Raw genomic sequence first — 16556 nt, 5'->3', positions numbered from 1 at the left:
GCACACGCGCCAGGCTCCCAAATACCACCAAACGCTGCCCAGGGGGCAGGCCCGGAGGAAGATGGTATCAGGTCTGCTGGCCAGTAGGGTTTGGACAAACTGGTTCTTTTGTTTTTAGGCTGGTTTTCCAATTTGCTGGCTCCTTTGCTTGCTTTGGGGGAAAAAGAGAGACTGAGTAACTGAAAACGATGATTATTAATATTTGGATCCAAAAAATGGTTAATTGAACAAGACTTTGGCTATCCAAAACCGGGGGAGCATGACCGGCAGGGAGAATCTCGGTTGCCCAGGACAGCAGGAGGAATGCCAAGAGGTTCCTTCCAGCCTGAGCTTCCCAGGGGAAGGCTCATTGGGACAGTGTCTCCAGGGAACCGGGCCCTCGGCTCTTGTCCCAGCTCTGTCCCACGCACAACGCTCCCCTCCATCTCCCCTGGCTGCCTCTGCACCACCCAAACTTTGTGATACATTTTTTTTCTGCAATCAGCAAGTTGCATATTGTCCAGCTGTTCTGTCATTTATTGTAAACGTCTGCAAAAAGGAAAAAAAAAAAAGAGAGAGAAGGAAAAGAAAAAAAATTCCACAGTGCTATAACCTAGTCCTGAGTGTAAATCAAACATTCCCTGTCATGTTGATAGCTTGTGTTAGTCTAATGTATTTTATATTACTCAAAAGCTTTGAAACCCTGCAGCTTTCTTCATATAGGCCATTATGCGGTTATCATTAAATTGTCTTGCAAAGAACATTATCGGTAATTATAGCAGACACTAAAATCAAATGATCAGAGTGGGACCTTTAACACCAAGAGGAACCATTAGAAGTTAATCAAATAAAAGGATGAGAATAATTATGTTAGGATTAAGCAGTAATATGCCAGAAGTTATATACTTTGCTGACTATATATCTTTACTCCCAGCTTCCTGAATTTCCTTTTCGTTGATGTGTTTTTATATAATACTTTGGCACAGAATGTAAACGACAATATTTTTGTCGTGGCACGATCAGGCTCGAAGGTTCATAGGCGGTTCGAATCTAAATGCCATCAGAGGCACGGAGGTAATGATGAAGATAAAAATAATAGTAATAAACAAAAGTGCAAAGCTGGAAAAAAAATCCATCGGTCAATGAAGCGTGGCAAAATGATAAAAATGATTGCAACAGGCACAGGTGCAAGGAAAGTCGTTACTGGCTGGTGGCTCTGCCTTGGAGCCTGAGGATTTCTCCTGCAGGCCTTGCTGCAAACCAGCGTGCCCCGAAGGCTCCCTGGCACGTTCGTGCCTCAGAGAAGGAAAAGCCAGCATCTTGCAGGCTCTCCGGTTGCCCCTGCCAGGGCTGATATGTAGGGCTGTTGTGGAGTGGGGATGCTCACAGTGCAGGCAGGAGGGGAGCTGGGTCCCCTGGGTCTGAGTACTGCCAGCAGAGGGTCACTTCTGTCCCCCTCCTCTTCCCAGCATACACACAGCCCTCGGGCACCTTGAAGATGCCCACCTCTACTTGGAAAGAGGCTGGCAGGAACCCATGGCCTGGGCTGGAGGGTAATAGCTCAAGTGGAAGGAGGGTGCCTTCCCAAAGGCTTGGCCCGTTGTAGCCCCCAGATTAAACCTGAGCCACAGGACAAATAAAGCCAAGGTAAGCAGCTGGGAGGACTGAGAAAGTCTAGATAGTAGGGCTTTAAAAAAATCTCCCCCCCCCCCTTTTCCTCTCTTTCCTTATAAATAAAGATCGGTTGCTAATAACAGGTTTGCATTTGTGTCCAGCCTTGTGCTGGGCACTGGGATACAGTGGTGATTGAGACAATAAGGTTTCTGCCTCATATATCGCTATGATGACATACAAATACCAAAAAAAAAAACAACAACAACGAAGTAACTTATAATGGAAAATCCTAGTCTAACATTGCTGTATGTTTCATAGTTTTACAGTTTTGGAGGTTTTGTGGAATTTAAAAATAAGGGCATTGCTCCATTTCACGGAGGTCAAAACTGAGGCATGTTGGGGATGGTGACAGAGTTTGGAGGGGGAGACGAGAGCAGCCTCTGATGAGCATCCAGATAGGCTGCTCTGCTACCCTGACGTGGCCCTACTGGGGGACATCAGCTCCCACTGTCCTCTTTCCCTGGACTAATATTGTGTATCATCCATAGCTCCTGGGGCCCCGGTAAGGAGGGGATGAGGCCGAGGGTACAGAAGGGCTTCAAAAAGTTAAAAGTGAGTTTAGAGAGCACAATTGGGGCTGGTTGTTCCCTACATAGCAGCTCCAGCAGGGGCAACTTGAGAGCCTGTGAGATGCTGGCTTCTCCTTTTCTGAGGCACAAACCTGCCTGGGGAGCCTTTTATTGCTTTTTGTTTTCAGGTTGTAAAGGCTGCTCCTATTCGGGGAGTTGGGAGGGGGCCCTTGAGGAGAGAAGGCGGAGCTCACTCCCAAGTGATGTTCTTCCTCATCAGGGGGCTGGCCTGGGAACTCATGTCCAAATACTAAACTACACAGCAGGGTCCAGAAGGCCCTGAGAACCCCTTGCCCCAGCCCTAGCGGCTATTTCCACCCATTCCACCTCTAGCCTCAGTCTGCGCATCCCATCAACTCAGAGTCCGGCAGGCAGATCTTCAAGGCAGGAACCAGAGTCAGGCCCTGAGGAAGAACCGTCAGGGAGGAAGCCACAAAGAAGGCTGGCCTGGCCCACTGGACAGCCCCAGACAGATGAGGGACAACCTCAGGTGGGATACGTCGTCTGAATTTTGCTCTTTTTGTTTAGTTTATTTTGTTTTTGTTGTTTTGCAATGCCTAGCAATCAAATCCCCATTACTGTGTTTGTATCGGATGATACAAGGATGGTGGGGATAGAACTGGAGTTTGGGCGGCAAATAAGGAAGATTTCTAGCACCTACAGGACAAAAGAAATGTCTGCTTGAGGAGTTGGAATTCAGCTGGGAAATACCCGTGTTCCCCCTTCCCCCACTGTTACCAAGTTGCTGTAATGAAACCAGAGGAGGAGGAGGAGGTCAAGATCACCATCAGTGTCTTACCAAGCTCAGTGAGTGTTTGCGCGTTGCTTGGTTTGGTCATGCCTGTGAGGTTGTTAGGGGTGAAAATCTCAGCTGACACATAACCATTTGGAACCTTCTTCCTTCTACTTGGGAGATGGGATGGAACACAGTTGATGGTCTCTCTATAAACCCACTTCTACACTTACACAGTATTTTACCAAAAAATGTTTCTCTTCCAGGGTTTCATCTGAGATTCACAATAACCATGTTAGAGAGACGCAGGGGCATCTTTATCCCATTTTATGGATGAAGAGTCTAAACTCAGTGAGGTTGGGTCTGATACTGACAAAACGTGAACCGAATTCAGCCCTTCTAACCTGAACACAGGGCAGGGCCATGCCTCTGGGGACAGTCCAAATGGGACTGGTTGGGGCTTGTCTGGAGTTCTCAGAGTCGTATCGGGTACAGTGCAGCCCCAAGCTTGATGATGAATTCGTAGGTGCAGGTTAGTGGGCATTGATCACTGAAGACTGAGGCAAATATCAGGAGACATTCGCCATTCACAGGCCCCTGGCTATTTCGCAGGGCTGGTAGTGAGGTGACTTGTAGATCCGGTTAAAGCAGTGAACGTGTCACCCCGCCTTGTGCTGTTTTCAAGGCCACAGCCCAGAATGAGGCCCAGAATCACTGCCCTGTTTGTTATTCAGCAGGTTTAGAGGCAGCAAGGTCTCTGGCAAATGTGGTCAAGCAGTGTCACCCTTGGGGGGAGGGGGGCTGGCGAAGGGGAGGTGGAAGGGATCCTTTTGCACACACCCTCACCCCCTTCTCTTGAGCTTTTAAATTAGCCCTGAAAACCCAGGTGTCAGCCATCCCCCCCGGAACAACCCAGATAAGCCATTAAAAACGCCAAGAAGAAATGAATGCCTAAATCACCCTGTCTCTCCGAAGGTAGAGTCTTGCCTAATCACACGTCAAATCATATTTTTTTCTTCCCCAGATGGATGTCTTCTTTCAAAATCTGATGGTCACAGGGACAAAGGTACCGCGTCAGCCTTAAGTAACCATTGAAGTTCTACCCTGAAAGATTATTTGCCAGGAGTAACTAACATAAAAAATGCCCTGTCAAACAACAGCTTGCCTCCCTCTCATTTTTTTTTAAAGGGTAATATTTGGTTTCATCTTGCAACTACTTGGGAAAATTTAGCACTGAGTCAGAAAGGTTGGCCAACAAGTAGCACTTCATAAATTGCTAGAGCCCTAATCAATACATATTGTCATCCACTCCAGTCCTCCGGGCAGATTTCTCTCTGCCCTGAGTCGTTGCTGTATTTTATGAGGTTGTTACAGGCTGGGCTTGCATGGCCTGGGCCTAATGAACCTGTCACGGCGGCTATTGATTGACATGCCAGTGTAAGTGAGACAGGCGATTCCGATTGACTTCCTAATTACTGCTGCTGGGCTGCCTCTCCAACTGCTCGGGCCAGAGGTTAATAGTTTTGATGTTCAGCCGCTCCTAGCTGTGGAGGCCGGAGTAAAACTGGCTCCTCAGAAGTCAATACCTGAATCAAGTTCTCAAGGCTACTGCCCGGCCTGATCAATTAAGGCCTCCGAGTTCCTCCTGGTGGCGGCTGACAAGAGGCTGATGAGTGGAGCTCACAAGCAAATGGTTTCAGGGAGTTTCGGAGGCTCTGAAAGCACCACCCCATGGCCCAGGATTGGCAATTAAGGGGGTTGGAGTGGCGGGGGAGGGGCGGTGAGGTGGAGCTACTTCAGGACACCACACCCAGGTGTCAGCTGTTTGGGCTTGTTCTTTTCTCAGTTTTTCACCCTGAGGATTAAAAATGAAGTGTTTATTTCGTTTCTCTAAAGTCCAGAATTTGCTGGGCGCTATGGACTCCAGGAGAGGAAAGAATGAGATAAGTTGCATTGATTCATCTATTTGGCAGAAACTAATTAAACGTTTGCTTTATATCCAAGGTATGGTGGGAGTGTATAGATTTGTAATTATCTTTCATTGACATCATGTCTTAGGAGTTGGGAACATTTTCACAACCCATTTTTATTTGAGCCTCATGACACACCATGAAAGGGGATAGGGGTTACTAGATCCAATTTTGATGAGAAAACTGAGGCTCAGTAAAGGTAACTAACACCACCCCCACCACCCCCATCAGATTTTGCTAATCTGTTTGTGCCCATAAATCTCAGAAAAGAAAAGAAAAGCAGATGTCCTGGTTCTTCATTGAAAGTTCTTGCTAAGATGCTGAGATGCCCAATGCCTGCATCATAGCAACTTGCCAGGATAAGTAAGGCTGATAGACCAGTGTGTCAGGGGCTCCAAGACCATCACCAGGTTCAGCGATCCACTAGGCCAGTGGTCGGCAAACTCATGAGTCAACAGAGCCAAATATCAACAGGACAACGATTGAAATTTCTTTTGAGAGCCAAAATTTTTTAAACTTAAACTATATTGGTAGGTACATTGTTATTAACTTAATTAGGGTACTCCTAAGCTGGCCTTTGCTAAAAACTCAAGAGGCCAAAGAGCCGCATGTGGCTCGTGAGCCGTAGTTTGACGACCACTGCACTAGGAGAACTCACCAGACAGAACACAATAATAGTCACGGCTTATTACAGTGAGGAGGTTCAAAGCAAAATCATCAAAGGGAAAAGGTGTGTGGGGTGAAGTGTGCGGAAACCAGGCATAAGCTTGTAAGAGCCCCACAGGACCCAGTTCCCCCAGCAATGAGTTGGGACATGGGTGAAATGTTGTCTATCAGGCAAGCACCTGAAGGACTCAATGCTCAAGGTTTCTATTGAGGGCTGGTAAACCACCTCTGCCTAGCACGTACCAAAATTCCAGGCTCCCAGAAGGAAACCAGGCATTCAGCACCAAAACATTTTGTTTGCCTTAGTAGTTTGAGAATGGTAGAAAACCTCCCGAAATTCAAGTTCCTAGATACCTTCCAAGGGACAACCTTGCCCACAGGACTTTTAAAAGACAGCAATCACAAATGAAAAGATTTCATTCTTGTTTATGGCTGGGTAATATTCCATTGCATATATGTACCACAGCTTTTTTATCCACTCGTCTATTGATAACTATGTATGGTGCCAGGGGAACTGGAAATATCAAGGGGAACATTATGTAAAGTATATGATTGTCTAACCACTAAGATGTGCAGCTGAAAACAATACAAAATAAAATAAAAATAAAATAAAAGTACAAAAGGTAAAAAAAAAAAAAAAAAAAAGGCAGTCTCAGGCCTGCTATGTTAGTTCTTTTCTTCACAACCAAGAGCCTCCACATAAAGCAGGAGATGGAAAGAGCTTATAAGGAGTGCAGACAACAGACACAGTGGTAAGCAATTCAGAAGAGGAGGAGTGTGCTTCAGTGCGGGGTTTGTAGAGGATCCCACTGTTAAATTCACCATCCAAACGATGTTAACCAGGCCTTGTGACTTTCTGTACTTCAATCTTTGACATTTGTGGCCTTGCTGACTCTGGGGGGATTGCCCCCACAGGGATAGCTAATCCCTAGAGCTAGTAAAAAAAACTTACCTGTAAGTGTACCTTAATCATGCAGACAAATCCAGAGTCCATGCCTCCTGCATGCCACCCACTGGGAATCGAGCCTGTAATGGGCATGTTCCCTGACTGGAAATCTAACCAGCAACCTTTTGGTTCACAGGATGATGCCCAACCTACTGAGCCACACTGGCCAGGGTGATAATGCCAGGGGTTTTTTTTTGCAAATCATTTATAATGTTCTCCATTCCCACCAATGGAGGTTGTATTGTTCCTTATCCTTACCCACACATACTTTTATTTCAGACTTTTAAATTTTTGCTGATCTGATAGGTGGGTAGTATGATCTCCTTATGGTTTTAATTTTCATTCTCCTGATTCCCAATAAGGCCGAGCACCTCTTTACTTAGTTATTGGCCAAGCAGTTTTCTCCTTTGGTGAGAGGCCTGTGTAAGCCTTTTGCTAGCACCTTGCTTTGAAACTGTTTGCCCTCCCTGGAGCACATCACAGTCAATTTTTTCAACTACATGTAGTATAAGAATTCAATAATGTTCAATAACCACTTGTTCAGTTTTGTTGAATTAAATAAGGCTTCTTACCCATTTTCAAGCCTTCCACTCTATCAGCAAAATCAGCCCTTGGCATCTTACTTCAAACAGTCCACATGCGCCTTGGCTATGTCAAACAATTCTATGATTAAATGACCAGAAGAAGAAAAAAAGAGAGGACATGAACATGCATTTCATGCCTCCTATGTATTGTATACATTCAGTGCTGGGCTAGCACCCAATAAATGTTCCTCTGAGGAAGGACGCTGGCCCCAAACCATTCAGGAGGTGAAAATCTGATGCTGGCAAAGAATAGCAGTTACTATTGATGCCACTCGTGCCCACCACACAGCCAGCAAACACTTCCAAGAGAAGCAACGTAATCCCAGTAGGTTCATTCTCCATCGTGAACATGGGAAGTCATCTCAAGTCTGCCTCAAGGACAGTGAAGGGAATAAGGACGTCAGCTGATCATGACAATAAGCTGGGGGTTGATGAACCTTCCAAGGTCCTTTGTGGTTTGCCTTCTTATGTTTCCCTCTCTCAGGGAGTTCATAAGGATGTTTTTGGCTGCCCATCCGGCAGTAGCTTAAATAATGACCCTCATTAATTCTCCCAACAAGAAGTCCAGCCGCAAGGATGCTGCAGATTTGGTTCCTTCAGTGGCTCAACAAAGCCAGGTCCCTCTGAAAGTTTCCTGAATGTTCCCTTTAGGCCACAGGCAGGCTACAGCAGCTCAAGCTTCAGGTCCTGGTGGGACCACAGAAAAAACCACAGGACAGGTTCTTTTCACCAATCTCTTCACTGGGGAGGGCAATCTTCCCAAGAATCCTGGGGAAATTTGTGATTGAATGTCCTTCCCAGGCGCCAGGAAAGAAAAATACTGGATCAAAGCAGAGCTTCTATCCCCAAGGGAGGAAGAAGAGGGGACCAAGTTGGTTAGCTCAATGCCTGCCACTCCCAAGACCAGCTTCACCTCCTGCAACCTGCCCAGTGGCTTAGGTCCCGCCCCCAGGCTTGTCTACTGCCCCATTATCACCATCTTAAATTTCTCAATAGCTTTGAGTCGAGAGCTCTGCTCGTTCATTTTGCAGTTGGACCTGCAAATTATTCAGCTCTTCTAGACCACACCTGCAATGCCCCTCACTCTGCACTTGGCACCACTTGATTTCCCATACTCTTGACACACCATAGCACACGTTTCCTCTCCCTGAATCAGCGCTGATTGATTGGATGCTGAAAATCAGTAGCCGCTAGCTACTGAACATTTGAAATGAGTCTAGTCCAAATTGTGATGCACTCTAATTATAAAATTTACACCAGATTTTGAGGACTTACTATTAAAAAAATGCAAAACAGCTCATTATTAGTTATTATATTGATTACCTGTTCAAATGAGAATGTTTTGGATATACTGGGTTAACTAAAATACACCATTAAAACTAATTTCTCCTTTTTATCTTTTTCAAATAGGGCTACTAGAGACTTTAAATTACATATGTATTTATATTGCATTATACAATATAAGTTATATATTCTTTTATGCTATATTACATTTTCTTGGCTAGCACTGGCCTAGATCAATCTGCATTCCCTCACCCACCCCTTTCCTGTTCTCACCCTTAAGATTTTGGTTTCTCTTAACCGGAAACTTCTTTGTGCTCCCTTGGCTCCTGACACACTCACTATGGGGACCGGCTCTTTGGATCCCCCAGGAAACTGTGAGCTCGATGATGTCTATGCCAGCGATAGCCCCACCGAGCCCTGTGTCTGGCACATAACAGGCCTCATTAATACTTGTTGAGGAAATTGCTTGCAGGGGTCCCCACACTCCTGACTTTTCATCCTTGTCCCCTCACCTACATCCATCTCAATCAAGAAATTCAAGATAATTGTTTCCACTAAGAAATGACGAGACCCTTCCCTTTTGTGGCGACTCTCAACCCCGGCTGCACTTTGGGAACACTTAGGGAGCTTTAGAAATACTGATGCCCAGGTCTCACTCCCAGAGATTCGAATTTAATTGGTCTGGGGAAGAGCCTTGAGCCAAGGGAGGTTGCCAAGATCCTCAGTTAACCCTCATGTGCGGTGAAGGCTGGGACCACGTAGAGCCCAGCAAGGACTTGTGGGGACACCGTTGCCAAGTCTTCAGCGATTGTCGTTGGTCCTCACATTCCTGAAAGTGCGAAAGAGGCAACACAGGAGCAAGATCATATCTCAAAGGACACACAAGTCTGGGGCAAACTCCCCTCACCATCAAAGTTACTAAAGAACCTCTCTCTCTAATAGGTCCCTCTCATCACGTGTTCAGAACTCCACCGAGTCACCACTTTAGTTCGCAGATGCCACCAAGCAGCCATCAGCTGGTAATGATTTCTGGTCAAATGCAAACAATTAAGTTAGGGAGAAAAGAATCCACATTCCATTACCAATCCCCTAAACGGCTCACTCCCTGGTCTAATTGCCTTCTGAGTTCCCCAGACAGCTGTGGCTAATAAGGCAAACACCTCAAAGAGCCAAAACTTGAGCCCAGAAGGAAAAGAGCCTGGAGAAAATTGGAGTGCTCAGCCCATCTCAGGGTCAGCCAGGAGAACTGCTGACCCACCAGCAAGGAAGTGGCTGGCGGCCTACATCACCGAAGCACCTGCCCTGTTCATCTCTCCTCCTCCCCCTCTTACAGTTTCTCTCCCCAAAACCTAAGGCAACTGCAGCCTGATTTTTGATGGATTGGCCACTGTGTTTTATTCGACAATGTATATCACTCTGCCAATATGAATTTGCAAGATGGTAAAAATACAACCCCCCGAAAAGATTACATGAAAGGGGAAAAAAATCATTAGGCAATTAAGAATGGCAATAATTCACCCATATCTATGCTTTGGGAAGAAATATTGCCCCAGGGAGTTAGCTCTGCTTATCACTTTGTCATCCGTCTGGGGTCTGAGTGAGAGGAGGTTTCCTGTGCACTGCTGCTGATTTCCTACAGTATTTCTAAGCGTGATCAAAACTAATGCCAGGCTTTTAATAGAACCCCCTGTCTCTTGGGGTAGCCATCATTTGCTGAGCTACTAAATTAACTAAACATATGCATTCCTTAAGCACCTCCACATAAATCCCTTTCAGAGGAGCCGTTTTCTGACAATAGTAGGATTTTTGAATTGGAAGAGATCTTAGAGGTCATGGGTCATCATCATCATTTTATGAATGAGGACATTTTAGGCCCAAAGAGGGAAAGCAATTTTTCTGAGGTCACACAGCTAATCAAGACAAAAATTCAACAGAAGCCCTGGGCCTCCCAACTCACAATCTAGCAGAGTCTTTCTACTCTACCACCCTGCCTTCTCCTCGGCCAGCTCATTCTCCGTCAAGGAGCAGAAGGAAAGGGTACGGCCTAGTCCCTCAAGGCACTAACTTAAAAACAACAACCCTTTTACGGGATACTTTCTTGGCCCCCAAACTGATTGAATGTAATTGGGAAAGCATCTTGCACCATAAGATCAGTAATGCACTGCCTAAGCGCACCGCAGACCTCACAGGACAGCCTGCACGCAGGTGGGAAGGAAGATGTGCTCACATGGAGCACATGGCAGTGATCCTTCTCCAACAGGGTTGCAACCGGCTGCATGTAACAGGAACCTGACGAGAATAATGCAGCAGATGACATCTTACAAAAATGGCCACAGGCACATTTCCAGTTCCACGTGTTTCCGTCCCATAAAGAGGTAAAGTCAGCTTCCCCTCTCTTTGGAACTGGCCTGGCCTCTGTGGCTTCCTCAATGAAGAGAATGCAGTGGGAGAAACCCTGCATGAATCTAAGTCAAGGTCATAGAAGATAACCTGGCTTCTGCCTGGATCTCCTTCTGTTGACCTTGGAGCCCAGCCACCATGTTGTGAGGAAGCCCAAGCCACAGGGAGAAGCCACATGTAGGTAGGAATTCCAGGTGATGCATCAACCACCAGACACGTGAGTAAGCAGGCCTTCCGATAACCCCAACCCTGTACACTTCCAGTTGCCCCAACTGGCCACAGGCAGAACAGAGATGCACTGCCCTCACCTGCCCAGACCCCAGGTTTATGAACAAAATGACTGCTTGGTTGCTGTAAGTCACAGAGTTGTAGAGTGTTTTGTTACAGATCAGACAACCTGAAACAGTGCTTAAGCAAATAGGATGTTATTTTTCTCATCTAATAGAGTCCAGGGGTGGACAGCACAGGGGCAGTGCCCAAGGAGCAGGCTCCCTCCCTTCCTGGTCCACCATCCTTGCCTGTCATTTTGGTTCTGGAGATAGCAAGTGGCTGCTCCACCTGTGGGCATCACATCCGAGTTCCAGGCCAGGAGAAAGGAAGAGGGAACAGGACGAGTAAAGAAAGGTCCTATGCCAATTGAGTCGGCCCTCTTTTCAAACTTTCCTAGGACCCCACCAGAAACTTCCTGTATCTTCTCATCCCTCATCAGTTAGAAGTTTGTTTCTTGGCTGCCCCTCCCTGCAGCTGAGTGTGGGGAGTGTGTGTGTGTGTGTGTGTGTGTGTGTGTGTGTGTGTGTTTCCTTGTCTGTGTCTGTGTTTATGAAGATAATAGCTACCTTATAGGATTCCATTAGGATTATATGAGATATGAGTACAGTGCTGCAACCCCAGACCTGGCCCTCTCAGGGGTCACTCTGTGGTCCATGCTAGAATGGGAGAATACTGCTGCCTCCAAATCTGTGTCTCAATTTATCACCTGGGAATAAAACAACAGTACCCTGAGGGTCCCAGGTGTCATCCGGAGTCTCATGCAGACAGCTCTCCTGTCTCACACCCTCCACAAAGCTCAGACAAGAGTCAGTGAGGACAGACAGTGGTGCCTCCCCATTCCACTCTCTCTCACGACTCTTCTCTGGCCAAAGACGCTCACTCAATTTAAGTCCTGCTGGCCCCATTACAGTCCATCACACATTGTAAGCCACCTATGACTTTCTAGAGACTCAAGTTGGGTCCCCTGCTACAAACACCTCCCTCCCCACCCCACCCCCAACTAATTTAAGCGAACCTCTCATGTGTATTGTGATGGCTAATTTCATGTGTCAATTTGGCTGGGCCACAGTGCCCAGATATTTTATCAAATATTATTGTGGGTGTTTCTGTGAAAGTGTGCTTTGAATGAGATTAACATTTAAATTGGTGAACTTTGACTAAAACAGATTAGTTTCCATAATGCAGGTGGGCCTCATCCAATCAGTTGAAGGCCCTAATGAACAAAGACTGACCTCTGACAAACAAGAAGGAATTCAGCCAAAATACTGCCTTTGCAGTTGGACTGCAACTTTCCCCTGTGTTCCCAGCCTACCGGCCTGCCCTGCAGATTTCTGACTTACCAAGTCTCCAGAGTAGCATGAATCAACTCCTTAAAATATATTATCTATCTATCTATCTATCTATCTATCTATCTATCTATCTATCCACAGAGGTCCTGTTGGTTATGTTTCTCCAGAGAACCCTGACTGATACATGCATCAAGATTCTTTAAGATAACCTCTTACTTGAAATGATCAAAATAGTTTCCCTGAAGGTCAAACTTCTGGCCTTGGCCAGTGGGTCAAAGCGGGAAAACCATGTGAAACCACAGAGTTGGAGCAGAGGTCAGAGCTCTGTTTTACCTAAAACCACTGACACAAGCTGGTGAGTGTGAGGAGCCAATGCCAGGCAGACGAAAGTCCGGAAACCAGGGAGCCAAGTGGGCAGCATCCCACAGCCACGATAGGGCACAGAGCCAAGCCTGACCTGAGGTGAAAATCGTTTGGATGAGGGTGAGTGATTACAAAGAGAGGGCCCAATGGGGGCGTTAGAGACTAGAGCTGACTGAGTAACAAGAGGAGCGAGGCTGCTGGCATGCTCTTAGTGGGGATTGGGAGCAGTAGCAGGTTGGCAGATGTTGGATGAGCTTCTCTAAGGCAGTAAAGTCGAGGGACGGCTGACCTCCATGGGAGGCCACCTACACCTCCATAGACTGAGTGGCCAATGTGAAGTATGGACCCAATGAACATGGCAATCTGTACCTCCCATTGTGCTTTCTCTACCCAGTGCCACATCTTTCCAACAAACGCAGGCCTTTGGACACCTTCACCTTCTCCGGGTGCCACTTGTGCGTTAGCTTCCGGTTCTTGCACACCTGACGCTTTTCTCCCCACATGGAGCTCCCTCCACCAGCTCTGGGTGATGGCCCTACTGGGGAATGACTGCCCAGTGCTGGTCCCACTGGAGGCACAGAGCCCAACAGTCTTCTGGTGGTAAACCCACAGGCTGCTGGCCCTGGGCAGAGTACCACAGCCAAAAGGATCCAATCCCCCCTCTTCCACGACCTCACCCTCCCACCTTCTCCCCATCCCCCCCAAAAAAGAGGGGAAAATCAATTTCAATCAACGTGGAATGTAATATTATCAAATGTCAGCTGCTGAGGTCACGCGCTTTGAAAATTATCTTTGACAGCTTCTGGTCGACTTAATTAAGTGCTCCCCAAAAAGGGGGGAGGGGGCAAAAATACTCTGATTGCTAGCTGCTATGCCTTTGTGCGTTAGCGCTTCTATTGACAACTCTGAGCAAGATTGCCTTAGGGGGTTTATTGATAGGTTCTCGCCTGATATTGGAATGATTCTGGCACAGATAAATCACATTTAGATTTGTTGGTAATTGAGGAGAATTGATTGGTGCAAGGAGGGAAGCCCCCAAGGAGGGGTCTCCTTGTCCTCATTGTAGGAAGCTCAGGGGAAAGTGGGGAGGGGTGTCATCAGAGCTGAGAGCCTACAGGGGGCCCCAGGCCACCTTGTTTACCTGTCAGTCCTGCCTTCCTCTGGAGCTTGCTCCACCTTATTCTCTCCCAAAGGAGGGGAATGGAGGAGGAGGAGGGGGGGGGGGGCCAGGAAAAGGTTTGTTTCAGACACTCTTGGGAGTCTGATCAGGAACGCCCTGGCTCACGTGACCATCACCTCAGTCTGAATCTCTGTCTTCATTCCAAACCTGACCATGCCTCTTTGCTTAAAACTCTTCAAAGACTCCCTGTGTGCATGGCCAAGTGGGCTGGCCCTGCCTGTGTCCAGCTTCCCCTGCCCTTCTGTACACTCCAAACTTCTAGTGTCCTTCTCACCTCCTGGGGTTTGTCATTTCCTGGATAAACGTTGATACAGGCGGCCAGAGCTGTCCACAGGACAATCACTCCAGAGGCACTGCAATGACCATGTAGATGACCAGTTGTGGGAGGGTGTTTCCCTCTTTTCCGCGTCCCACAGTTCCTGAGTGGAGGAGCTGGGGATTAAGACATTAAAGAAAAAAGGAGACAAGAGGCAGAAATAGATACAAGCTGGGATTCGGGTGGGAGGCTGTCGCTCTGATGAAGGGACAGTCACACTCCCCACAGGCAACACAGCGCATTTATTTATCTCCAAAATACAAGGGGGTTTCACCAGAAAACTTAAGGTCAAAGGAGTTTTGGGTGTGCCCAGGTCCTATTCATGTCCTCATTCTTGGTACAAGGACAGGATCTAACCTATCAAGGCCTGGGTGGGCCAAGGTCCTATTCATTCCCTCATTCCCAGCACCTGGATAAAGACAAGAAATCAGTACTGATAACAGTCTCTGCCTTCTTGGGGGAGGCTGTTTCTGAGAAACGGCCATGCCAGTCATCTCAGCTGACATCAATTTAAAGAATAACCATGTGAATTCCCAGGGGGCCCTCTACAACCAGTGACTTAACCTGCCCAGGCTGTTATAACCAAATACCGCAGACTCGGTATGTCTGGGTCAACAAGGCTGGAAGCCCAAGGTCAAGGTGCTGGCAGAGTCAGTTCCTGGGATGCCCTATTCCTGGCTTATCAAAGGCCAGCTTCTCCCTGTGTGCTCACATGGGCCTACCTCAGGGCACACAGTGGGAGAAAGACCTACCTTCTTCCTCTTCTGAGAAGAACCCTAACCTCATCACGGAGACCACACCCACATGACCTCATTTAAACCTATTCCCTCCAAGAGGCCCATCCCATATACCATCAAGTTGGAGGGTAAGGCTACCGCATGTGGATTTGAGGGGGACACAAACATTCAGTCCATAACAACCAGTGTCCCAGGGATGCAGCCAGAAATAGAGGTGGTGGCAGCTGGAGGCTGATATCAAAGGACCCAAAGCTCAGACACACACGAACCCAGTCTTCCTCTGTCTCTCCTCCTCCCCTACCCCATGCTCTGCTCTGCAGTAACCCTACCCCGCATCCATTCAAGTCCTTTGCTGTTTGCCGCAGTGGCTTTCAGAAAAAAAAATGAAGCAAGCCGGGCCTGAGTTGGCCCTGCAGGGGATATGTTTTCCATTTCCCTGCCCGGACTCCAAGCTCTTCCAGGGCAGCCACCTCGAGCTGTGTGGATGGTGCCCGGCACCTGGGCACCTGGCTGAGGGAGGGAACCTGAGCAGGGGCTGAAATCTGCACACGCTCTGCTGGCTCAGGCCCAGGAGCACCCTGGTGACTGGCTACCCCAGCTCCAAGCAGGAAGGGGGGCCTTTTCCAATCCCTCTGCCCTTCTATCACAAAAGCTTCGCAGCGGTTAGCCTTGACCCTGATTTGACACAATTCTCCCTCATGCCCTCGGAGGAAGACTCCCTCCTCCTGGGGGCAGCCTTTGGCCCCCTGGACCCTGCCCACATCCTGCCTGGACCCTCTCCTCCTCTCTTCCACTCTGCTCTTGCACGGCTCCCTGAGCTAGACAGTTGGTAAAAATGCACATGTGAAGATGTCTTAATATTAAATATAATTAGATATTATACCACATGCAGGGCTGTATGATTAGTGAAATATATGATCATTAGTTATTAGATTAATGTGTCTACTTGTGTAACTGAAAGCCATTTGCAAGCTGAAATGAAATAGCTCAATTTGCTGTAATTGACTGATCTCCCAGAGAGAGAGTCATACATTTGCTTATGTACAAGTGATTTCTTCAGATGTCGCCCCAGATGCAAGACAAAGAGCAGGCTCTCTCTGCACCCCAAATCGCAAGGCTAGCTCTGCCACACCAGGTGGGCAACAGTAGCCAGATCACCCACAGATCCATTGGGGGGCTCCCACCACATAGAGGTGCTCAGGGTGGAGGTTTACCTTAGTCTAACTTCCTCAAGTGCCCCCAAGGGAACATCGGCATCCTGCTGGTCAAAGACAAATTGAACTGCCTGGTAGATACTTTACCCCAACCCCTCTCCCCATTTTTCTTCCTGTTTCTGTGGATATTGGTTTCCAAGATAGCTGAGCTGCAGCTAACTAATAAAAACGATTGCAAAACACTCTGCAAACAGAAACTACAACTGGAATACTTATTATTGTGGTTATGGTCTAATAATAACCAGATGCTAACAAGGGCGGCACGAGATTAAATTAAAAGGAGGCAAGCTGTCAGGGAGACAGAGCTGGTTAACAGGGCAACTGCCTACTCCCCAGCCGCCCCTCCCCATCAGCTACTTCCTGGCTTCACAGGTGAGCAAGG

At 47.5% G+C, this 16556-nt stretch overlaps 1 long non-coding RNA gene across 4 annotated transcripts in view; it reads left to right on the top strand.

Moving 5' to 3' along the window:
- Positions 1-4114, top strand: part of LOC114234022 (uncharacterized) — a 35155-nt gene extending 31041 nt beyond the window's left edge. For 3 of the 4 annotated variants that reach the window (XR_003620223.2, XR_008557724.1, XR_008557723.1), the window contains exon 5: positions 2556-2707. This is a non-coding gene — a long non-coding RNA (uncharacterized LOC114234022). Of the gene's footprint in view, positions 1-2555; positions 2708-3979 lie in introns of those variants that run through there. The other variant, XR_008557725.1, reaches the window with a different exon arrangement.
- The last annotated feature ends 12442 nt before the right edge of the window (positions 4115-16556 follow it).

Source organism: Eptesicus fuscus, chromosome 12 (assembly GCF_027574615.1).
Source record: "Eptesicus fuscus isolate TK198812 chromosome 12, DD_ASM_mEF_20220401, whole genome shotgun sequence".
In the NCBI taxonomy this organism is placed as follows: Eukaryota; Metazoa; Chordata; class Mammalia; order Chiroptera; family Vespertilionidae; genus Eptesicus; species Eptesicus fuscus.
The sequence above is the reverse complement of the archived record's forward strand: the minus strand, read 5'-3'. Positions and strand labels throughout refer to the sequence as shown.